At 44.6% G+C, this 23,432-nt stretch overlaps 1 long non-coding RNA gene across 2 annotated transcripts; it reads left to right on the top strand.

Annotated features, from left to right (window-relative positions):
* The first annotated feature begins 6,338 nt into the window (after positions 1-6,338).
* Positions 6,339-15,172, top strand: LOC142728496 (uncharacterized). Of its 2 annotated transcripts, none has more exons than XR_012877619.1 (5): positions 6,339-6,721; positions 10,656-10,774; positions 10,914-11,116; positions 12,183-12,277; positions 14,665-15,172. It is a non-coding gene; the product is annotated as an uncharacterized LOC142728496 (long non-coding RNA). The 2 variants fall into 2 exon arrangements; XR_012877620.1 differs by having other exon boundaries at positions 10,659-10,774.
* The last annotated feature ends 8,260 nt before the right edge of the window (positions 15,173-23,432 follow it).

Below are 23,432 nucleotides of genomic sequence, written 5' to 3' on the forward strand. Positions count from 1 at the left end.
AAGATGATGGGTTTTTCCTTTTCCATAGAGGTGAAGCCCAGGCCTGCGCCTCACCAGACAGTAGAGACAAGATGTTGGCTACCTTAGCGTGGTCGGAAGCTAATTGCTGCGCTACTAGCTCAAAACGGATTGTGCATTGATTTAATCCTCTACAAGGCTTGGAGTCGCCTTTGTAACGTGGAGGAGTTGGAAGATGCAATCCAGGACTGAAGGCAGCAAATTGAGGAGGTGGCGATTGCGCCCCAGCAGCAGATAAAACACTTAAATGTGAAGAAACATTTTGTATTAACTGATACAATTGATACTAGCGGACACGTTGCCTGAAATGGTGTCGAAAGTTCTCTAGGATCTGGTTGACCCTCTCCACTTGGCCATTGAACTGTGGATGGTATTCAGAAGAAAGATCTGACTTGACTTCCAGCAGGCCACACAGAGCTCTCCAAAATCTTTAGGTGAACTGTACACCGTGGCCTGAAACAATATGATGGGAAAGAACATGCAGGCGAAATATATGCTGTATAAAGAGACCGGCAAGATGAGGAGCAGAAGGCAAACAAGACAAAAGACCAAAATGTGCAATTTTGAATAAGCGATCTACCACCGGCCAGATGGTATTGCATTTGGATGAAAGGAGTAGATCCCTCACAATGTCCATCGCAATATGTTGCCACAGAGAATCAGGGACTGGAAGAGGTAGAAGAAGACCAGGTGGTCTGGACTTGGAGGTCTTGTTCTGGGAGCAGAAGGAACAGGAAGCCACATAGTCCTGAACATCCTGGACCATGGCTGGCTACCAAAATTGATGAGAAATGAGCTCTCTGGTTTTACGCACTCCTGCGTGACCGGCCAGTTTAGGGTTATGTCCCCAGGAAAGCACTGTCCTTCTTCTGGCTGAGGGAACAAAGGTTTTACGATGATGGATATCCTTCAGTAGGACCGGAGCCACCAGAATGATGCGAGAAGGATCGATATAATATGTTTCACTTGATCAGAGTCATCAAATCACCGAGACAGATTCGGATATTACATCGCTGAAAGGTTTGGCCTCAGCTTACTTGTCCTTAAACACCCACAGCTCATTTCTCAAATTGAAATACATGTCTCAGTGGGAGACGGATATGGGTCGGGAGTTCTCGGAGGAGGACTGGAGGGCTGCTTTACATCACTCACATAGGATATCCAAATGTGTCAATCATATAGAAGCCGTTAGGAAAATTCAGTTTCGTTGGTACCTCACACCTGTTACAACATATGCAAGCCAGGGCTTCTCCTTTGTGTTGGAGGGAATGTGGAGCAAGGGGCACATTATTTCATCTATGGTGGACATGTAAATCAGTCTACCCATTCTGGAAGCGTATCTTCCGCTACATATCAGAATTAATGGGAGCAGAACTTTTACCTTCCCCTGCATTGGCTTTAACTGATATGCAGATGGATGAGATCCCTTTAGAATATAGGTGGCCAATAAGCCATATTCTTATCGCTTCCAGATTCCATATAGCCAAGAGATGGAAAACAGCTGAGGCTCTGAATCTCTCGGAGGTGCTAAACTGGGTTTATCTTCACTTCTATTACGTATTGCACTTTGCTACATCTAAAGGTTATAGGCAGAAGTGTTTGTCTCAATGGGCCCCTTGGACGGAGTTACCCCATGTTCAACTTCTGCTCCGCAAGAACTCTGTCACTCTGTGAATGTATCTGTGCTAACTTATACATGGTTTTCGTATCCTGCATCATCCTGTTCCTTTTTGACATCTCATATGTATAATTGCTTGTATTTATCACCACCACTCTTTGTATGTCTGTTTTTATGTTTGTTTGTCTGTTAATATGTCAGTATGTCAACGTCCGAGGCACGTTTCTGATATCTAAAGGTGCAAGCTTTTTCTGTGTTCTGTATACAACACTGTGAGACTGTATCATTTGGATGTTGTATACTTTTGTATTGTACTTTGGAAAAATAAAAACCAAGTTAATTTCAATTCACCGAGACAGAGCGTCAGCCTTAGTATTCCTTTCGGCAGGACGGAAATGTAACAGAATTTCAAATCAGGCAAAGAAGAGCGCCCACCTGGCCTGGCGCGGATTCAACCGCTGAGCGGTCTGTAGATAGACCAAATATTCGTGGTCTGAAAAGAATTACAGGATGCATGACCCCTTCTAGCAGATGTTTCCACTCTTCCAATGCCAATTCAATGGCCAGAAGCTCCTGATCTCTAAGAGTAATTCTTCTCGGCAGGAGAAAATAACTAGGAGAAGAAGCCGCAGGTGACAGTCTTGCCGGTAAGACCTTTTTGCGTCAGGTCTGCACCTGCATCGATAGTAGAGGCATCCACCTCAAAGAAGAATTGCTTGGAGATGTCCGGATGCTGCAATATAGGGGCGGCAGAGACAGACTGAGTTGAAGAAATGCCAATTTGGTCTCTTGGGTCTCATTTTTGGCATTCACTCCTTTCTTTGTAAGAGCTGAAATAGGCGCCAGTAATGAAGAGTAGTGGGGAATAAACTGCCGGTAGAAATGTGCAAATCCCAGAAAGCGTTGAATTGCACGGAGACCCTGAGAACAAAGCCAGTTCAACACAGCAGATGTTTTGTTGGTGTCCATCTTCAATCCCTGGTCAGAGACTATATAATCTAGAAAGGGACGGGAGGATTTCTGGAAGACCCACTTCTCCAACTTTGCACAGAGCTTATTCTCCAGCAACCGTTGAAAGACCTGTCGAACACGTTTCCAATGTGTAGTCAAAGCGGGTGAGAAAATCTTGATGTTGTCTAGATACATCACCACATTGACATATAACGGATCCCGGTGGATGTCGTTAACTTGCTTATCATTGCTTTGCATCAAAAGAGCCTTACAGGCAAAGACATTGCTGCTTGTAAGATTGCCCCAAAATGAACCATTTATCGGATCATCCAGTACTTCAAGGAGAGAGGTTAATTTGCTATGAAGAAGGCTTCAGGGTGTCCATGAAATTCCAGCAAGTACCAGGACCTTCTCCTAAAGAGGATTCAGCTATGGGATCGGTTCAACAGCAGTGCAGCGCTTCCTCAGACATCTGTCAGTGCATCTGCACGCACAGTGAGGTGAAGGCTTTTGGAGGCTGGACTGGTGTCAAGAAGAGCTGCAAAGAAGCCACTTCTCTCCAAGAAAAACATCAAGGACAGACTGACATCCTGTTTTAAGTATATTGATTGGACTGCAGAGGACTGGGGTAAAGTTATTGTAACGCTGGCGGCAGGTCCCTCTCCTGCCAGTGGTCTCCGTCGCTGGATCCTGTACCTTGCTTGACAGCCTCCTCCACCACGAGGTCGCTAACGTCCACTGATGTCTCCTGCTCACGGCAGCCGGATCCCAAGTGCGCGCTGGCCCAGGCCGTTTCTTAAAGGGCCAGCATGTAAGTATATAATGGATGAGTGTAATATAGTGAGTTCAGGTAGGTATATAATGGATGAGTGTAATATAGTGAGTGCAGGTATGTATATAATGGATGAGTGTAATATAAAGAGTGCAGGTAGGTATATAATGGATGAGTGTAATATAGTGAGTGCAGGTAGGTATATAATGGATGAGTGTAATATAATGAGTGCAGGTAGGTATATAATATATGAGTGTAATATAATGAGTGCAGGTAGGTATATAATGGATGAGTGTAATATAATGAGTGCAGGTAGGTATATAATGGATGAGTGTAATATAGTGAGTGCAGGTAGGTATATAATGGATGAGTGTAATATAATGAGTGCAGGTAGGTATATAATGTATGAGTGTAATATAATGAGTGCAGGTAGGTATATAATGTATGAGTGTAATATAATGAGTGCAGGTAGGTATATAATGGATGAGTGTAATATAATGAGTGCAGGTATGTATATAATGGATGAGTGTAATATAAAGAGTGCAGGTAGGTATATAATGGATGAGTGTAATATAGTGAGTGCAGGTAGGTATATAATGGATGAGTGTAATATAATGAGTGCAGGTAGGTATATAATATATGAGTGTAATATAATGAGTGCAGGTAGGTATATAATGGATGAGTGTAATATAATGAGTGCAGGTAGGTATATAATGGATGAGTGTAATATAGTGAGTGCAGGTAGGTATATAATGGATGAGTGTAATATAATGAGTGCAGGTAGGTATATAATGTATGAGTGTAATATAATGAGTGCAGGTAGGTATATAATGTATGAGTGTAATATAATGAGTGCAGGTAGGTATATAATGTATGAGTGTAATGTAGTGAGTGCAGGTAGGTATATAATGGATGAGTGTAATATAATGAGTGCAGGTAGGTATATAATGGATGAGTGTAATATAATGAGTGCAGGTAGGTAGGTATGTCAGTAATACACTGCAGAATTAAGGCGGGATTCACACGACAGGGTTTCCCGGCCGGGTGCCGGCCGTTCATAAATCGGCCGGCACCCGGCTGCATTAGGAATAATAGACCCCTAATGGGGCTATTCACACGACCGATTTTTTGACGGGCCAGGAAAACCGGCCGTCAAAAAATGGGACATGCCCTATATTCGGCCGGGTACCCGGCCGCCCGGGTCCCATAGAAGTCTATGGGGCCGGGTAATACACGGCCATCACCGGAATGTGTCCCGAGTGATGGCCGGGTCAACCGTCACTCGCGCACTCTCTCCTCCTCACAGTGCAGAGTGCATGTGAGGAGGAGGAGTTGATGCCATTCGGACGAATGGCTACGCTGGTGATACTGTGTGGCAGGGTCGGGGTGTACAGCAGGTGGAAGGGAGCGCTGCGCTGGCTCCCTTCCCCTGCTTGTTACGGTTCCCGACCGCTGGCTGTGTTTTTACGGCCAGCGGTCAGGGTCCTTAAAACCCGAGCCATAGACTTTTTACGGCTCGGGTTTTAACTTGCTGCCCGCGCGATCGGGCAGCTGAATGTCGGGTCTCCGGCTGTCCGTGACTGCCGGGGACCCTGAGGAGAGGATAGAAGCAGCTTTCACTGCTTCTGTCTTCTACGATGTCTTTTTACACAACGCTCAATGAACGCTGTGTATAGAAATAGAGACAGCAGCGGTGCTGTCTCTATTCCTCCCGGTGATCATGTGACTGGTCACATGATCGCCGGGTGCTGTTAGTGACAGACTGCTGCTGGGTCTTACTAGACCTAGCACAATCCTATTAGTGACAATCGTCACTGTGAGAGGGCTGATTTCCCCTGTAACTGGGGCTGCTGTGCAGCTCCAGTTACAGGGAAAAACATGGTGTAAAAGAAAGAAAAAAAATATTAAAAGTTCCAAAAAGGTCTTTTTTGACCTTTGAGGGACAGAACATAATAATAAAAAAATAAGTAAAGTGCAAAAAATTAATCAGATTAAAAAACGGTCAGGGAAAAAACCGGATGCAAATCGGGTCCAAATCGGCCGGTAAAAACAGCAACACGGCCCGGAACGGAATCGGAACGGATGCAAACCGGCCGGGAAAATCGGCCAAAAACGGCCGATCTTCCCGGCCGACACTCGGACCCTGTCGTGTGAATGAGGCCTAAGGCGGGATTCACACGACCGGGTCGCGCCCGAGCCCGAGTGCCGGCCGGTAAAATCGGCCTTTCTGCCCGGCCGGTTTGCATAAAGTTTTGCATCCGGGCCGGGCAGATCTGGACAGTGACATCAGCGGCAACTCCTGAAGGGGAATCCCCATGTGTTCGGGGATTCCGCTTCAAGAGTTTCCCCTGATGTCACTGCCCAGATATGGACAGAGACATCAAGCGCTCTGTCCAGGAGCGGAATCCCCGAAAACACGGGGATTCCGCTCCTTCAAGGAGCTAAAGTGCGGCTAGCACATAGCAGAGCGGGGAGATACCTCCCTGCTCTGCGATAGTGGCGTCGCTGCAGTAGTAGCAGCCGCAGCAGCTGCTAGCGGCGCCATCGAAGGTGTCGCCGGGCCAGGGTGCTTTTAAAACAAGCAGGGGAAGGGAGCCAGCGCAGCGCTCCCTTCCACCTGCTGTACACCCCGGCCCTGCAACACAGTGTACAGCGATGCCATTCGTCAGAATGGCATCAACTCCTCCTCACATGCACTCTGCGCTGTGAGGAGGAGGAGATAGAGCGCAAGCGCCGGAAAACCCGGCCATCACTCGGGACACATCCCGGTGATGGCCGGGTATTACCCGGCCCCATAGACTTCTATGGGAGCCGGGCGGCCGGGTACCCGGCCGAAGATAGAGCATGTCCTATTTTTTGACGGCCGGTTTCCCCGTCCGTCAAAAAGTCGGTCGTGTGAATAGCCCCATTAGGGGTCTATTATTCCTAATGCAGCCGGGTGCCGGCCGATTTATGAACGGCCGGCACCCGGCCGGGAAACCCTGTCGTGGGAATGAGGCCTAACGCAGCATGTGATTACGATTTTTATAAATATTATTCTCTTGTATTAAATAGATTTCTACTACATATAAACATAAAGGTTTTCTATATTTTCTTTGCTATCTTTTCTCTACCCCACATGGCCACTCTATGGTGATGCAGGTGGTGGCGCTATTTCACTGTTTACCTCCGGCAGCAGAAGGGCGAGGTGCAGCCCTGCCACACAACAACAATCCTGGTTCCGCAGTAGAATGTTCAGTTTTTTTGGTGTAAACTTTTTGCATAGATTTTCATTGTAGGATCTGTACAAAGTGGAGCTGCCAGGAGATCGGAGACTTGATGAGATGGACGCATGCAGCTCCCGTCAGGAACATACTGGTTAGGTGAGTAGTCCCACCTCATAATATCCATGAAAAATGGAACTAAATAGGTATTGGACAAATATCAAACTATCACTGCCAGGCAAAAAACTTTAAAACAGAATTTTTAATAAATATTAACTGTAAAAAAAATAATCAAATACCAATTTAATTTTACTACAAAACACATAGCACCTCGATCAGTGGTACAAGCATCTTTGGGGTACTCCAGCGGGTAGAGTTCATAGAACAGGGTATAATACTAGTAATACCAGTTCAGTATCAGGGCATAATAAATGAGTAGTCCCACCTCCCCTTTCTCATCCATATTAGGCTCTGTTCACATCTGCGTTGGGGTCCCGTTCTGACGTTCCGTCGGAGGTTTCCGTTAGAACGGGACCCTGAGCAGACACCGACGAAAACCAGGGGTTTCCGTTTCCATCACCATTGATTTCAATGGTGACGGAGCCGGTGCCCGTGGTTTCCGTTTGTCTCTTTTGTGCTCCGGACCCTTCGTTTTGCCGGAAACAATAGCTTAGTCGACTACTGAAATCAATGGTGATGGAAACGGAAACCCCTGGTTTCCGTCGGTGTCAGTTTGTGTCTGCTCAGGGTCCTGTTCTGACGGAAACCTCTGACGGGAACGTCAGAACGGGACCCCAATGCAGATGTGAACAGAGCCTTAGGGCATGACCAGACGTGGCGGAATTGCTCTGCAATTCCGCTGCGGATAGTCCGCAGCGGAAATCCGCAGCGTACACGTTTCTCCATTGCTTTCCACAGCTTTTTAGTTGGGTTCGTTTGCACGTTGCGGACAATTCTGCGGAGCATAGGCTGTGGTGCGGAATTTGGTGTCCGCAGCATACACTGGCTGTTGCGGACGTGTAGCGGACTTGTTGCGGACTCATTGCGGAATTTCTCCATTGACTTCAATGGAGAGTGAAAATTCCGCAATGAAGTCCGCAGATGTTATGTGTGCTGCGGAGCGTACTGGTTTTACTAACATGATAGTTCTTCATTCTGGCTAAACCTATTTATCTCTAGATCTACAGCCAGACTGAGGAAGTCAATGGGGCTCCCGTAATTACGGGTGATTACGTGTGTGCACCCGTAATTACAGGAGCGTTAATAGGCGATGTCAGTAAATAGTCACTGTCGAGGGTGCTGAAAGAGTTAAACGATTGGCAGTAACTGTTTCAGCACCCTGGACAGTGACATCCGATCACAATATACATCAGCCTGTAAAAAAAATAGAAGTTCCTACTTACCCATAACTCCCTGCTTCTTCCTCCAGTCCGGCCTCCCGGGATTACGTTTCAGTCCAAGTGACGGCTGCAGCCAATCACAGGCCAATCACAGGCTGCAGCGGTCACATGAACTGCCGCGTCATACAGGGAGGTCGGGCTGGATGTCGAAAGAGGGACGCGTCACCAAGACAACGGCCGGGTAAGTATGAATTTATTTTTCTTTTACTAGGGAAAGGGCTGTCCCTTCTCTCTATCCTGCACTGATAGAGAGAAGGGAAGCCCTTTCCCCCTCAATACGCAACGGCCAGTCCGCATCAATTTAATGCCCATTTTAGGCAAAGCCGCGACAGAATCTGCAACGCAGATTCTGTGCGGCATTGATGCGGACAGTGTATGCAGAACTCCGCCACGTCTGGTCATGCCCTTAGACTGTCACACAGAAACCTCTGCATGTTCTTTATATCCACAATTTCTAGTTATAATCCCTCCTCATCGGGCTGCAGCGGCCAAACCGCAGGAGAAGTGGGGGGTGTGAACATAATCTTAGGCAGCCTTGGCTGGAATTACAGCTGTGATTGGATACAGTAGGTCACATGTGGACACGAAGTCCCTGTTTACACACCAAGTTTTTTGCAGGTGGAAAAATCTGCCTCAAAATTCCTTCTGCCGCTTTTTTTACGCATTTTTCGACCACGGCCATTGAGCACCGCAGGCAAAAATGCTGCGAAAACCATTTTCTTTGCCTCCCATTGATGGCAATGGGAGGTCAGAGACGGAAACGCTTGAAGAAAGGGCTTGACGCTGCTTTTTCCTGTGAGTGTTTTTTTCTCGTGGGAAAAACGCCTCTGCATCCCATTGAAATCAATAAGATTAGTTTTCGGACGTTTTTTGGTGCGGTTTTCGATGCGTTTTCCACTTAAAAAAACGCTCCAAAAAAACTCTGTGTGAACTAGGCCTAATATTTCTCCATATATTACATGTGGCTTTTGCAGCATATTTGGCTGTGCATCCTTTGCATTACAATCTACTGCAGATTGTTACTGCTGCAAGTTTATGCAGTTTTCTAGAACCCTATTCACATTCATACTTTATGTGTCAATTTGACCATGGAAATCTGCAATAAATATGTAACATGTGAACATAGACTTAGGGCATGACCACACATGGCGGAATTCCTCCGCAACTGTCCGCATCAATGCCGCACCTAATCCGGGTTGCGGATTACGGCTGCGGATCTGCACAAAATGTGCAGAAAATTGATGCGGACTGGCCGCTGCGGACTGCAGGAAAAGTGCTTCCCTTCTCCCTATCAGTGCAGGATAGAGAGAAGGGACAGCACTTTCCCTAGTGAAAGTCAAAGAAATTCATACTTACCGGCCGTTGTCTTGGTGACGCGTCCCTCCTTCGGCATCCAGCCCGACCTCCCTGGATGACGCTCCAGTCCATGTGACCGCTGCAGCCTGTGCTTGGCCTGTGATTGGCTGCAGCCGTCACTTACACTGAAACGTCATCCTGGGAGGCCGGACTGGAGACAGACGCAGGGAGTTCTCGGTAAGTATGAACTTATATGTTTTTTTACAGATACATGTATATTGAGATCGGTAGTCACTGTCCCGGGTGCAGAAACAGTTACTGCCGATCGCGTAACTCTTTCAGCACCCTGGACAGTGACTATTTACAGACGTCTCCTAGCAACGCTCCCGTCATTACGGGAGCCCCATTGACTTCCTCAGTCTGGCTGTAGACCTAGAAATACATAGGTCCAGCCAGAATGAAGAAATGTCATGGTAGTAAAAACAATACGCTCCGCAGCACACATAAGATCTGCGGACTTCATTGCGGAATTTTGACTCTCCATTGAAGTCAATGGAGAAATTCCGCCATGAGTCCGCAACCAGTCCGCCACTGCTCCGCAACAGACAGAGCATGCTGCGGACACCAAATTCCGCTCCGCAGCCTATGCTCCGCAGCGGAATTGTACGCATCGTGTAAACGAACACTGCTAAATTAAAGTGAAAGTCAATGGAGAAACGGCTCCGCTGCGGATTAACGCTGCGGAGTGTCCGCAGCGGAATTTAAGTGAAATTCCGCCATGTGTGAACCCGCCCTTAGGGGCTACACGTGATGTTTCAGGCTACATTTACACACTGCAACCAGGTTACATCACACTTGTCTTCTCTCCCAGATTGTCCTGGAGACTTCCAAACTAGGGAAGATCTTACATGATGTAGCTGCATAAAGGAAGGCACTCTGCTGGGACTATTTGTGAGGGGGAACTCTGCTTGTAGTGGTTATTGGGGGCAGTCTGCTGGCACTAATTATTGGAGGCGCTTTGCTGGCAATATGGTTTATTGAGGGGGTCTCTGCTGGTAGTGTTGTTTATGAGGGGGCAGTATACTGGCACTGTTTAAGGGACAATACTCTGCTGGCACTGTATGGGGGCACTCTGCTTAGTCTAATGATGGGGTCGCTCGCTGATAACTGAGGCTTCTTAGCTGTCCTTATCGGTGGGGTTTACATAGGAAAGAAATTCTCAAACCACATCTCAAATCTCCCTGTAGTTGATTCTAAAAACAGACAAGTACGGCTCAGAAAAACGGCTGCAAACAAATAACCATTGATGTGAATGGAAATGAACAAAATGTTTTTTGCTTTCTGCGATTATTATTTACATGTTTTATAAGACATGTTACATCTCGTGTTATACACAGCAGGAGGCAACAGCACACGTCTTATCACAGGAAGAGGAAATACATCAGAAAGGGAAACGGGAAGAGGAAGAGCAGCCATGTCATACAGGAAATACAGGGAAGTGACATCATCACAGGAGGTAACGTATATCCTGTGTGCGGGGACCCCAGAAATATGATGAGACTGACGTATCAGGGCTGATACATAGTAATATTATGTTAATGTTATGTTATTATATATCATTACTTGTGTGTTTAGGCTGTGCTTATATATGTTAGTAGGTCGGACCGGAAGGATCGCGTGTTCTGTATACAAGCTCCAGATAAGAAGAACATGGATCAGCACAACAACACCAGCGCTCCTGGGACTGCGCTCCAACCACACAGCATTTCATCCGGAGGATCGACTGTTCCGTAGTCCAAAACGTCGCTTCTCGGGTTCTATTCCTACAATGGGGGAAAAAGTCAATTACATATTTTCAGTAATTATTGTTACAATATTTTCATTAAGGAAATCTCTTGTATGGAATATTTTTTTGTATCACCTTAACTTCTGGTTACACCTGAAATGCCCTATAAGGGTATTGAGATATCATAGAGGGGGGTATCACGATGGAGACCCTCTCTATAACCCAAATGGAAGCTCTGCGCCACCTCTGTTCAGAGGCTGTGTGTGGTATTGCAGCTTTTCTGTATTGAAATGTATAGGGCTAAGCTGTCCACACACCGCAAATCACCTGTGGACAGGTGTGGCTCTGTTTTTGGAAGACGTCAGCTCTATTTTTCTAATTATGTACAACCCCTTTAATTACATAATCTCTTTAGAGGGTTTTCTCCATCTCAGACGTTTATGTGATATCCACCTATGCTCATGCACGCAGCTCTCTCCGTTCTGTACTATGGGAGTTACACAAATAGTTCAACAGCGCTCAGCTGTTTCCGAAACTTCCATAGAACAGAATAGAGAGAGGGACGTGCGAGGCCTTTCCCAAGTCATTCTCCACCTGGAATCAGCAGCCATTAGACGGGACAGGGATGTGGGAACAAAGCAGGACAGGGTCAGGGAGAGACCTCCGTTTTCCACATAGGTGTGAGTCCCAGAGAAATGGTAAGATGGGAGTACCCCTTTAAATAAAACTTCTTGGTGATGATCCATTTTCTTAAGGTGTTTAATTAAACTATGGACAGTGGGGTCGAAGAACCCGCACCCAAAATATCTATACTGGAGTGACATGCCTGTTACTAACGCTGTATACAAGCTCCCCACGTATAACAGACAGGGCCCTCACTGAGACTTTGTAGGGGCTCCTAGAGACAAATATATATTGATGTACAGACATTTTCGCCTCCGTTATTGTGCAGCAAGACCTCCCCACATATAACAGGCAGGACCCTCACTGACCCCCTGGACAGACACATAGGCCTGAATATATTTATATCTTTATATTTTCCATTATTCACCTGCAGGAAATGTTATTTTTAGAAATGGGGAGAAATACTTGGAATTGTGTTTTTTTAGTTTCTGATGTTATTTTTGTTACTTCTCAGGTATAAGGAGAAAAGTAACCGGCACATACAAGATGAGACGTGGATGAAGATGTGCGGAGGACTGTACCCCACCGGGAAAGAGCGGGCTGTCACTGGTATTACCATGGGGCAGATTTACTAAGGCCTCATGCACACGACCGTAGTGAGGTGCATTGACCGTGACTTGCGGCTCGTACGTCCGCGGAGTGTCACCCGCGGCCGCCCGCAAATCGCGGGCCCTGCATATGACCACGTGCATTGTTTTCTATGAGCCTGTACCGCAAAACACGACCGTAATAAGACATGTCCGTTGTTTTTGCGGTCCCGGTTCCTGGGCAATGCACGGACCATGGAAACCACGGTCGTGTGCATGGGCCCATTGAAATGAATGGGGCCGCAATTCACCTGCAGATTTGTGGGTGAATTGCGGCTGCAAAAATACGTTCGTGTGCATGGGGCCTAAAACTATCTGAGTTTTACACAGTGTAAACTGATACAAGGAAGTCAGAAATTGCGCCAAATTTATCACAGTGGTGCACGATGTATGATAGATTTTGCTAGACATGTTAGACACTTTTCTCTTCCTTATACCACCTCTTGGTTGGCTTAGTTTAAGACACGCCCCTTTATTCTAGGCCACACCCCTTGTCAAGCACGCCGCAAAATGTGTCTAAAACAATTAATAAATATGGCGCACAACATGTACGCCATAATTCTGGCTCAATTTGAATAGTAAATCTGCCCTACTATAAATGTAATATAAATTTGGGGTTAGTATTCAGGGCATATTCCCTATTTAAAGAATTGATAAGAGTCGGGAATCCTTCAGCTTAGTCCATTCTCTCTACTATCAGTCAGTACAGGGAGTAGTAGTACATATAAAACATTACATTGTCACCATGTCAGCTTTATTCTGCCTGCACTGACAGCACAAAGTCTTCATGGTGACTGCAGGACTGGAAGTCAAGGACCACCTCTATGATGTCCGCGGGACCTAATAGGGATATGGCGCTTTTTCCATTTATTTGTTGTTGTACTGTAATGAGAATATTATTTACATGCAGTATTTATTGCTAGGGGAATTTTTTTTCTGAAAATTCTAGAAAGAGCAAGTGGCGTAGGATTGGATAAGTCTGGTGACATCAAGACACAAATGTGACCTCAAGAATTCGTCAATGAGCTGATAATCCCGGTGCCAATTCTGGCTGCAAGTAATATATAAAGGGGCACACCTACCTCAAGTACTGGCACAGTATAAGGTCATCAGGGTGACTGCAGGACTGGAATTAACGCTCTTTTATAAAAAGGGTGTTTTGCAATGTTCAGCACATGGCAGCTTTGTGTATATAGTAGTATATAGACCCTACTGCACTGATTCTTCATACTATACCCTAATAGAGCATAGTTGACAATATTTGGAATTTCTTTCTAGGGACACTTTAGTTTCAGATGGATTGAGACAGGACTTGACAGGGCGTACCTTTGACAGAACGTCGTTCATTGGGCATGGCTTGTCATGGGGCAGGGTTAGTGAGAATACGCTTTGTGTACCAGATATTCCCTGTATTCTATCCTCACTATAAAAACCTTGCAGTAAGGACAGTATAGAGGGAGGGTATCGCCTGCAGAAGTGATCTAAGTAAGTATGGCACGTGACCACTGTGGCCAGTGATTGACTAGTGCGATCATGTGCCGATACAGGACATCACTGGTCCAGCCTATGTAAACAGGCCGGCAGGGGATTGTGAACCGCCGGCACTGGAGCCGCAGAGAATTAGAAGGTGGGTATTTGCTAAATGGTGCAATTTTCAGTTTGAATTACAATTTTTATAAAGCCTGGAAAACCCCTTTAATAACAAACCCTAAAATGTATTCAGACCCCGGACAAATCCCCTTTATGTACTTTCCGCTCCTTCAGCAGCTCTGGGTCCCATTCGGCTCCGGACCCCACCTCTGCTGGCTGAGCCAGGAGCTGTTAGTGATATTGGCCTTTACATATTGGAGTAATCCAAAAGATAAAAGCTAATTTTTTTCATTAAATGTTGCGATGTAGTTTGGATGGGCACTGCGCCTTTGATTGCATGACACATTTTTCTTGGAGTTCCCCTTCAAAAATAGATAAGCGGCGGGTAACACAAATACTTCACACGGGGACAGTAAAGTAAAGCCCATTTTATTTTGACTGTGTTTCTGGACTGGACTGGTCCGGGACTAAACTTGACTGATCCCTTCGTCAGTTTAGCACCAGATAAAGGGACCAGTCGTGCCAGAAACGCGTATTTAAATAAAATTCTACCATTGCTTGGCGCCCTATCTGTCCCCGTTTTTAAACATTTCTGTTAACCGCATCTTAAAGTTGAGCAGATTTACTTGTGAATTTATTTAACTTAGTTGAACATAGAACGCTACCTACCTGGCAGACAAAGGGTCTTGGTGTGGGTCACGGGGAATATCTTCAAGAGAGCAACTCTTCACTAGGACATTTTATTTATTCTTGTTTCAGAACTGAAGGGAATGTACCGTACAACATCAGCAGGAGGAAGCCCTGGTGTCGAGAATGTCAGCCATGGAAAGGGATGTGCCAGATCAAGGTCTGAAAGCTAAAGAGGCAGCAGATATGAACCACTAATGTCCATCTAAGAATGCCGGAACGTCATCCGTCCACACCTCCTCCTTCCCATCCCCCACTGTCCAGAAGGGGTTTTTAAGATCCATCCAATTAAAAGACAACTGTCGAGAAGTCTTTGAAAATGAAGCCTTGTCCATGATTCGCAGGGCTGAGGTGAAGTACAATGGTTTTGGGTGTTTAATGGCAAGTCTCTTCAGATGCCCGGCAATGGACTGCCTCCCCTCGTCCTGTTTGGTAGGGTCTCTGCACTCCCTTTCCTGTAGAACAGCTGCCCCTACAGATTCCCAAGGCCTTCTATATTTTTTTTCCTGTCTGGCTGATAGCAACACATGTCAATAAAAACATATCTCAATGTATTTATTGTATTTCTAATAAAAATGGATAGACAAATACATAAAAATAATTTGTTTTAATTCCAAAGAACTATCATGAAATCTATATTATACATGTGTAATCAATTGTGGACATGGTCACTGATTCATTGAAGAATGAGTAGGCTGGGTAACCCGTGGAGTAACATCTAAACAAGAAAGACATCTTCCTGCTACAAAAACAGGTCATAATCAGGACGAACGTACACCACCATACAACAAAGTCCAGCAAAGAGATCCCCCAGCCTGAGACATACTGTACTCCGTGTCAGAAGAACAATAATCTACAAAAAGAGAGACAACTGCATCCAGTCGATGTTCTTATCAACCAAGAGGTTCACAAGGTGAGAAGACTAGTTGACATTTTTTTTCAAGGTATTACCCTAGGGAGCGCTCCAGTTAACATCTTTTTCTCACACTGTATTTTCCTAAGGTACTGTATACATTTCACTCATTAATGCCGACCTAGCCAAGTGAGCACACAACAAAGTAAGCCTGCGCACCCAAATAGAGTACCAACCATCTACATATCATGCCAATAAAGGAGTTTTGCCTTTGCATAGTGCTCCAAGGGGAGCACAATACAACTTCAATGCTACAAATACCTAACCTGAACGTCACATCTGCACCTTCCTCTTCTCTTTTGAAGATGTTAGTGTACAGAGTAGTAGGGCAATTGACCAGACATGATGTGCTGCCTCGTGGACTGTCCTATATTTCCAGAGCGAAGGAAAGATAGGTGGTCTGGCCAGTTGTAGACTTCATCCCTAACATCTGACACAGACCAAAATAAGTATTCGGCACTCAAAGCTAAAGTTTTAAGAAATCTCAAGTGCGCCAACTACAGTGGTCAGCCGCCATTCGGAACGAAGCGCCAACTACTGGATGTACCAGCAACCAGAACGGCACAGTGCCTGATGAAGGTCATGTAATGACCGAAGCGTCGCACTAAGGCTGGGTTCACACGAGCATGTTACGTCCGTAATGGACGGAACGTATTTCGGCCGCAAGTCCCAGACCGAACACTCTGTAGGGAACCCGGCTCCTAGTATCATAGTTATGTATGATGCTAGGAGTCCCTGCCTCTCCGTGGAACTACTGTCCCGTACTGAAAACATGATTACAGTACGGGACAGTTGTCCTGCAGCGAGGCAGGGACTCCTAGCATCGTACATAACTATGATGCCAGGAGCCCGGCTCTCTGCAGTGTGTTCGGTCCGGGACTTGCGGCCGAAATACTTTCCGTCTATTACGGACGTAACATGCTCGTGTGAATCCAGCCTTAGCCTCTGGCATCTACAACCACTTGAAATAAAATCAAGATTTATTCTTTAAACCTCAGCTTTGTGTGCCGAATACTTATTTTGACTACGATTGGGTTGGGACCCTATTCGTGCACCTACATCGTCCAGTGCGTTCTGAACCACTACTTATCTGACACAGACCATCCTGGAGCTGAATGTCTCTGAGGCTGCTCTTTCAAAGTTGCTAATGTAGCTCATCTGGGCTCCATAGACCCAACCTTTATATATGACTCCTAGAGAAATGGGTTAGTGAAAGAAAAAGGTATAATTCAGATCCTGGAGGCCATTGAGTATGTCAACCTTTGGACCTTGATTGGCACCTACAACATATTTTCAGAGTAATCCATCAGATGTCTCAAGAAGAACATTTTATGAGGAAAGGACAATGTTGATGAGATTGCAGGTCCTCCTGTTTCTAACTCACATAATTATTACCCAGCATCCAGGTAAATAGTGCATACAAAGTCCAGAAAAATAACCAGACGACTGTCCAGATAAACATTGGATACAGCGCCCAGAAATGGTGCATTGTGCCCCGATAAATATTTCCTTAAAAGGATTGTCCGAGAAATGAAACTAGTTGCATGGAATGTTTTGAAATGAAAAAACAGCCATTACTCTCCTGTTAAATCCCCTGCGCCCATGATCTGGTGGTCAACCCGATGGGTTGATTGAAGAGACTACCCTACGTGGATCGACACCAGCTACAAAATTCTCACCCAAAAATTAAGATATGGAATATGTTACCCCCTTCTATGGCAGATCGAATAGCCATAATTAAAATGATAGTATTACCCCAGTTGTTGTATCCACTGATTAACAGTCCCATGTGGATAGGAGAAAAGACATAGAAATTTTAATGAGGGTGCTAATTTGGAGAGGAAGGAAACCCAGGGTAAAGTTAAAATACTTGATGGATAGAGGAGAAGAGGGTGGACTGGCAGTACCTGACTTGAGAATATAATTTTTGTCAGGACAGTGGAGAAATATTTTGAGTGGGAAACAATCTCCATTTATACAAAATATTACTAAGTCTAGGAGGGGCCATCTTCAGAATATACTTGAGGTAATGGAGTCCGGGCAATTGAGAAATTGTAAGGAGTATCCAACAATATATATGATGCATGAAATTGGGGTTAAATTAAGAAAAATTTTTAATTTAAATGGAGCATTGAGTTTCACAACATTAATTGGCAACTTTAATATATTAGAGGTTAATAAAATAACTGATAACTGGAGTGGATGGTCCAAATATGGACTCAGGTTGGTTAGACATTTTTTTTTTTTCTCTGTGGGAGCTGGAGGCCTTGGTACTGGAAGAAAATATAGATATAGTTGGTGTTGCTGAAACATGGCTGGACTCTTCACATGACGGCTGTAAATCTACAGGGTTTTACACTTTTTCGGAAAGACAGGATAAATAGGAAAGGCGGTGGTGTATGTCTGTATGTGAGAAGTGATATGAAGGCGAGCGTGAAAGAGACAATAGTGGGTGAATACTGTGAGGAGGTTGAAACCTTGTGGGTGGAACTAGAAAGGGAGGTAAACACTGAAAAAATTACTTTTGGTGTAATCTATAGACCCCCCAATATAACTGAGGAGATGGAAGGTCAACTATATAAACAGATGGAGCGGGCTGCACAGGCGGGTACTGTAGTGATAATGGGAGATTTTAATTTCCGGGATATTAATTGGTGTCATGGTTCGGCTTCAACTGCAAAGGGGAGACATTTCCTCAACCTGTTACAGGAAAATTTTATGGGCCAGTTTGTGGAAGACCCGACTAGAGGTGAAGCTCTGTTGGATCTGGTCATTTCTAATAATGCAGATCTTGTTGGGAATGTCAATGTTCGTGAAAACCTCGGTAACAGTGATCACAATATAGTTACATTTTACCTATACTGTAAAAAACAAACGCAGGCTGGGAGGGCAAAAACATTTACTTTTAAGAAAGCCAATTTCCCCAGGATGAGGGCTGCAATTCAGGATATAGACTGGGAAGAACTAATGTCAAATAATGGGACAAATGATAAATGGGAGATTTTCAAATCTACTTTGGGTAATTATAGTGCAAAATGTATTCCTATAGGTAACAAGTATAAACGACTAAAACTAAATCCCACATGGCTTACACCTTCTGTGTAAGGGGCAATACATGACAAAAAAAGGGCATTTAAAAAATACAAATCTGAGGGTACATCTGCAGCCTTTGTAAAATATAAAGAGCTTAATAAAATCTGTAAAAATGTAATAAAATTAGCAAAAATACAAAATTAAAGGCAGGTGGCCAAGGATAGTAAAACATAGTAAAAACTTCTTCAAGTATATAAATGCTAAAAAGCCAAGGTCTGAACATGTAGGACCCCTAGATAATGGTAATGGGGAGTTGGTCACAGGGGATCAAGAGAAGGCAGAGTTACTAAATGGGTTCTTTAGCTCTGTATATACAACAGAAGAAAGAGCAGCTGATGTAGCCGGTGCCAGTGCTGTTAATATATCAGTTGATATACTGAATTGGATGAATGTAGATATGGTCCAAGCTAAATTAAACAAAATAAATGTGCACAAGGCCCCGGGACCAGATGAAATACACCCTAGAGTTCTTAAGGAGCTTAGTTCTGTTATTTCTGTCCCCCTTTTCATAATATTCAGAGAATCTCTAGTGACTGGAATAGTGCCAAGGGACTGGCGCAGGGCAAATGTGGTGCCTGTTTTCAAAATAGGCTCTAGGTCTTCCCCGGGTAATTATAGACCAGTAAGCTTAACATCTATCGTGGGGATAATGTTTGAGGGGCTATTGAGGGACTATATAGAGGATTATGTGAAAAAAATAGTATTATAAGTGACAGCCAGCACAGTTTTACTAAGGACAGAAGTTGTCAAACTAACCTAATCTGTTTTTATGAGGTGAGCAGAAGCCTAGACAGAGGGGCCGCTGTGGATTTAGTGTTTTTGGACTTTGCAAAGGCATTTGACACTGTCCCCCATAGACGCCTAATGGGTAAATTAAGGACTATAGGTTTAGAAAATATAGTTTGTAATTGGATTGATAATTGGCTCAAGGACCGTATCCAGAGAGTTGTGGTCAATGATTCCTACTCTGAATGGTCCCCGGTAATAAGTGGTGTACCCCAGGGTTCAGTGCTGGGACCACTATTATTCAACTTATTTATTAATGATATAGAGGATGGGATTAATAGCACTATTTCTATTTTTGCAGATGACACCAAGCTATGTAATATAGTTCAGTCTATGGAAGATGTTCGTGAATTGCAAGCGGATTTAAACAAACTAAGTGTTTGGGCATCCAGTTGGCAGATGAAGTTTAATGTACATATATGTAAAGTTATGCATCTGGGTACCAACAACCTGCATGCATCATATGTCCTAGGGGGAGCTACACTGGCGGATTCACTTGTTGAGAAGGATCTGGGTGTACTTGTAAATCATAAACTAAATAACAGCATGCAGTGTCAATCAGCTGCTTCAAAGGCCAGCAGGATATTGTCATGTATTAAAAGAGGCATAGACTCGCGGGACAGGGATGTAATATTGCCACTAAACAAAGCATTAGTGAGGCCTCATCTAGAATATGCAGTTCAGTTCTGGGCTCCAGTTCATAGAAAGGATGCCCTGGAGTTGGAAAAAATACAAAGAAGAGCAACAAAGCTAATTAGGGGCATGGAGAATCTAAGTTATGAGGAAAGATTAAAATAATTAAACCTATTTAGCCTTGAAAAAAGACGACTAAGGGGGGACATGATTAATTTATATAAATATATTAATGGCACATACAAAAAATATGGTGAAATCCTGTTCCATGTAAAACCCCCTCAAAAAACAAGGGGGCACTCCCTCCGTCTGGAGAAAAAAAGGTTAAACCTGCAGAGACGACAAGCCTTCTTTACCGTGAGAACTGTGAATCTATGGAATAGCCTACCGCAGGAGCTGGTCAAGGCAGGGACAGTAGATGGCTTTAAAAAAGGGTTAGATAATTTTCTAGAACAAAAAAGTATTAGCTCCTATGTGTTGAAATTTTTTTCTGACCCTTTTCCCGTCCCTTGGTTGAACTTGATGGACATGTGTCTTTTTTTAGCCGTACTAACTATGTAACTATGTAACTATGAGAAAGGTTATCTTGGATGGCGGATAGAGAATTAAAGGGGTCACAGACTGCCAGGAGCACATCATCAGCCTAAAGACCAATTTTATGAGCCTTAGATCGTACTTTAATGCCCTGAACTTTTGGATTAAGTCGTATTCGTTCTGCGAGGGGTTCCATCGCTAAGGCAAACACAATGGGAGAGAGTGGGCAACCCTGACGCGTACCGTTCTTTATTATAAAAGGGTCAGACAAAAACCCCGAAGAGAGAACTCTAGCAGAGGGAAATGGGTATAATGCAAGAATGGAGGATTTTATACGACCCTTAAATCCAAAATATTCAAGAAGCTGAGACAGATAGCCCCAATGTACTCTATCGAACGCCTTCTCTGCGTCCAAAGCAAGAAGCAGAGAAGGCGTCCGAGAGGTCTCTGCACACTGAACCAAGTCCATAAACTGCCGAGTTCCATCAGGGGCCTGATGTCCCGCCACAAACCCAACTTGATCTGATTTAACCAGTTGAGGAATAATATGATACAACCTAGTCGAGAGGATTTTTGCATATATTTTAATAGCTGAGTTTAACAGAGAAATAGGACGAAAATTAGCTGGGGACGTGGGATCCTTATCTGGTTTAGGAGGGGTGACTACCGTATTGTAAAGGGCACTATAATAAGATTGGAACTGTTCGGCTGTCGGCCTAGGATCTATAACTTTATTACCCTTTTTATCCAAGAGATACACAATGCGGGAGCGTGGCGAGGACTGTTTTTTATTTTTTTAGCCAAAAAAGCACCGGCTCTATTATTATGTGCATAGGTAGTCATTTGCATGCGTTTGAGATAAATGTCGTACTGAGACGCAAGCAATGACTGTAATGCAGCCGTGCATCATATTCTGATGCCACACGGAGCTGTTAAGTGCCTTTTGCGCACGCAAAACTGCAATTTTTTTGTGTGCTCGTGTAAACCCGGCCTTAGCCTGAGAACAAGCTTTAATCAATAACCCTCTCATAAATGCTTTATGCGCATTCCACAAAATGTAAGGACATGAAACAGAACCCACATTGTCTGAAAAATAATGCTTCAATTCTTTTAGCAAGGTTGGGGCATGATCAGAGTGATGGAGTATGTAATCATTCAAACGCCATTGTGAAGGAAGAGAAGACGACATTTTCTCATTTATGGAAAGTGAGATTGGAGCGTGATCAGACCAGGTTATCTGTCCAATTACAGAAGATTGTGACTGTAGGAGTGCCCTATTATTACCCAGAAACAAATCGATCCTAGAAACATGAAAGAAAGTATAATCCCTCTCACCCCCCTGTTGGCATCTCCACACGTCATACAGGCCTCCCTCTAACAAAGACGATGCAAAAGGAGAAGACTGTCTAGTTCTAGCAGTGGAGTCTATATCTGGGTCAATAGTCATATTAAAGTCTCCACCTACAACTAGCATAACATACTTGTGTTAACGCCTTGATTTTCGGGAGTAGGGAATTCAAGTAATGATGTTGCCGTTTATTGGGGAAATACACATTAAAGATAGTATACAGTATGTTATTGATTTCACACACCAATCCCAAGAATCTTCCTTGGGGATCTTTAATAAGAGATTTAAAAGTGAAAACTACCGAGTTTTTAATAGCGATCATAACCCCCTTACGTTTAGCCGGGCACGAAGAGGTGAAAATATGTGGGAAAAATTTATTCGAGAATTTAGGAATTTTCTCCACATGAAAATGTGTTTCCTACACCAATAGAACGTCACATTTTAAAGCCTTGGCCTGACGCCAGAGCAAGCTTCTTTTAAAGGGGCTTTTAAGTCCTCTGACGTTAATTGAGGAAAAGCACAGTACCATACTTAACCTCTTCACGCCAGGGGCGTAGCTAGAGGCTCATGGGCCCCGATGCAAAAATTCTTACTGGGCCCCCCCCCCCCCGCGCAAACTTCTCATGGCTGACGGTCCGCTTTCAGCTGCATCGCTGGGTCTCCTAAGTGACCCAACAATGCAGCACTAGCAGCCGGGGCGTCACTAAGGCTGGGTTCACACACACTATTTACGGACGTAATTCGGGCGTTTTAGCATTGAATTACGTCCGAAAATGCGGCTCAAAAGCGTCGGCAAACATCTGCCCATTCATTTGAATGGGTCTTACGATGTTCTGTGCCGACGGTCATTTTTTTTTACGCGCCGCTGTCAAAAGGCGGCGCATAAAAAAGTGCCTGTCACTTCTTCAGACGTAAATGGAGCCGTTTTCCATGGACTCCATGGAAAACCAGCTTCAATTACTTCCGTAATGGACGCAGCGAAAGACGCCTGCACATGCCATTACGGCTGAAATTACGGTGCTGTTTTCTCCTGAAAACAGCACCGTAATTTCAGCCGTAACAGACGCTGCCGTGTGGGCACCCTCAGGGCTTAAAATGTCAGGGGAAATGGCCCCAATACATATGTGTCCGCCCAAAAAAAAGTGTGTATATGAGACAGCATAGCATATCTATAGCACTACGACCCTATAAACTATGGATAGGATTAGATACAGTGGCTCAGCAGACAGTATCACACATGATAGGATTAGATACAGTGGCTCAGAAGGCAGTATCACACATGATAGGATTAGATACACAGCTCAGCAGACAGTATCACACATGATAGGATTAGATACAGTGGCCCAGCAGACAGTATCACACATGATAGGATTAGATACAGTGGCTCAGCAGACAGTACCACACATGATAGGATTAGATACAGTGGCTCAGCAGACAGTACCACACATGATTGGATTAGATACAGTGGCTCAGCAGACAGTATCACACATGATCGGATTAGATATAGGGCCCAGCAGACAGTATCATACATGA

Source organism: Rhinoderma darwinii, unplaced genomic scaffold (genome assembly GCF_050947455.1).
Source record: "Rhinoderma darwinii isolate aRhiDar2 unplaced genomic scaffold, aRhiDar2.hap1 Scaffold_68, whole genome shotgun sequence".
NCBI lineage: Eukaryota > Metazoa > Chordata > Amphibia > Anura > Rhinodermatidae > Rhinoderma > Rhinoderma darwinii.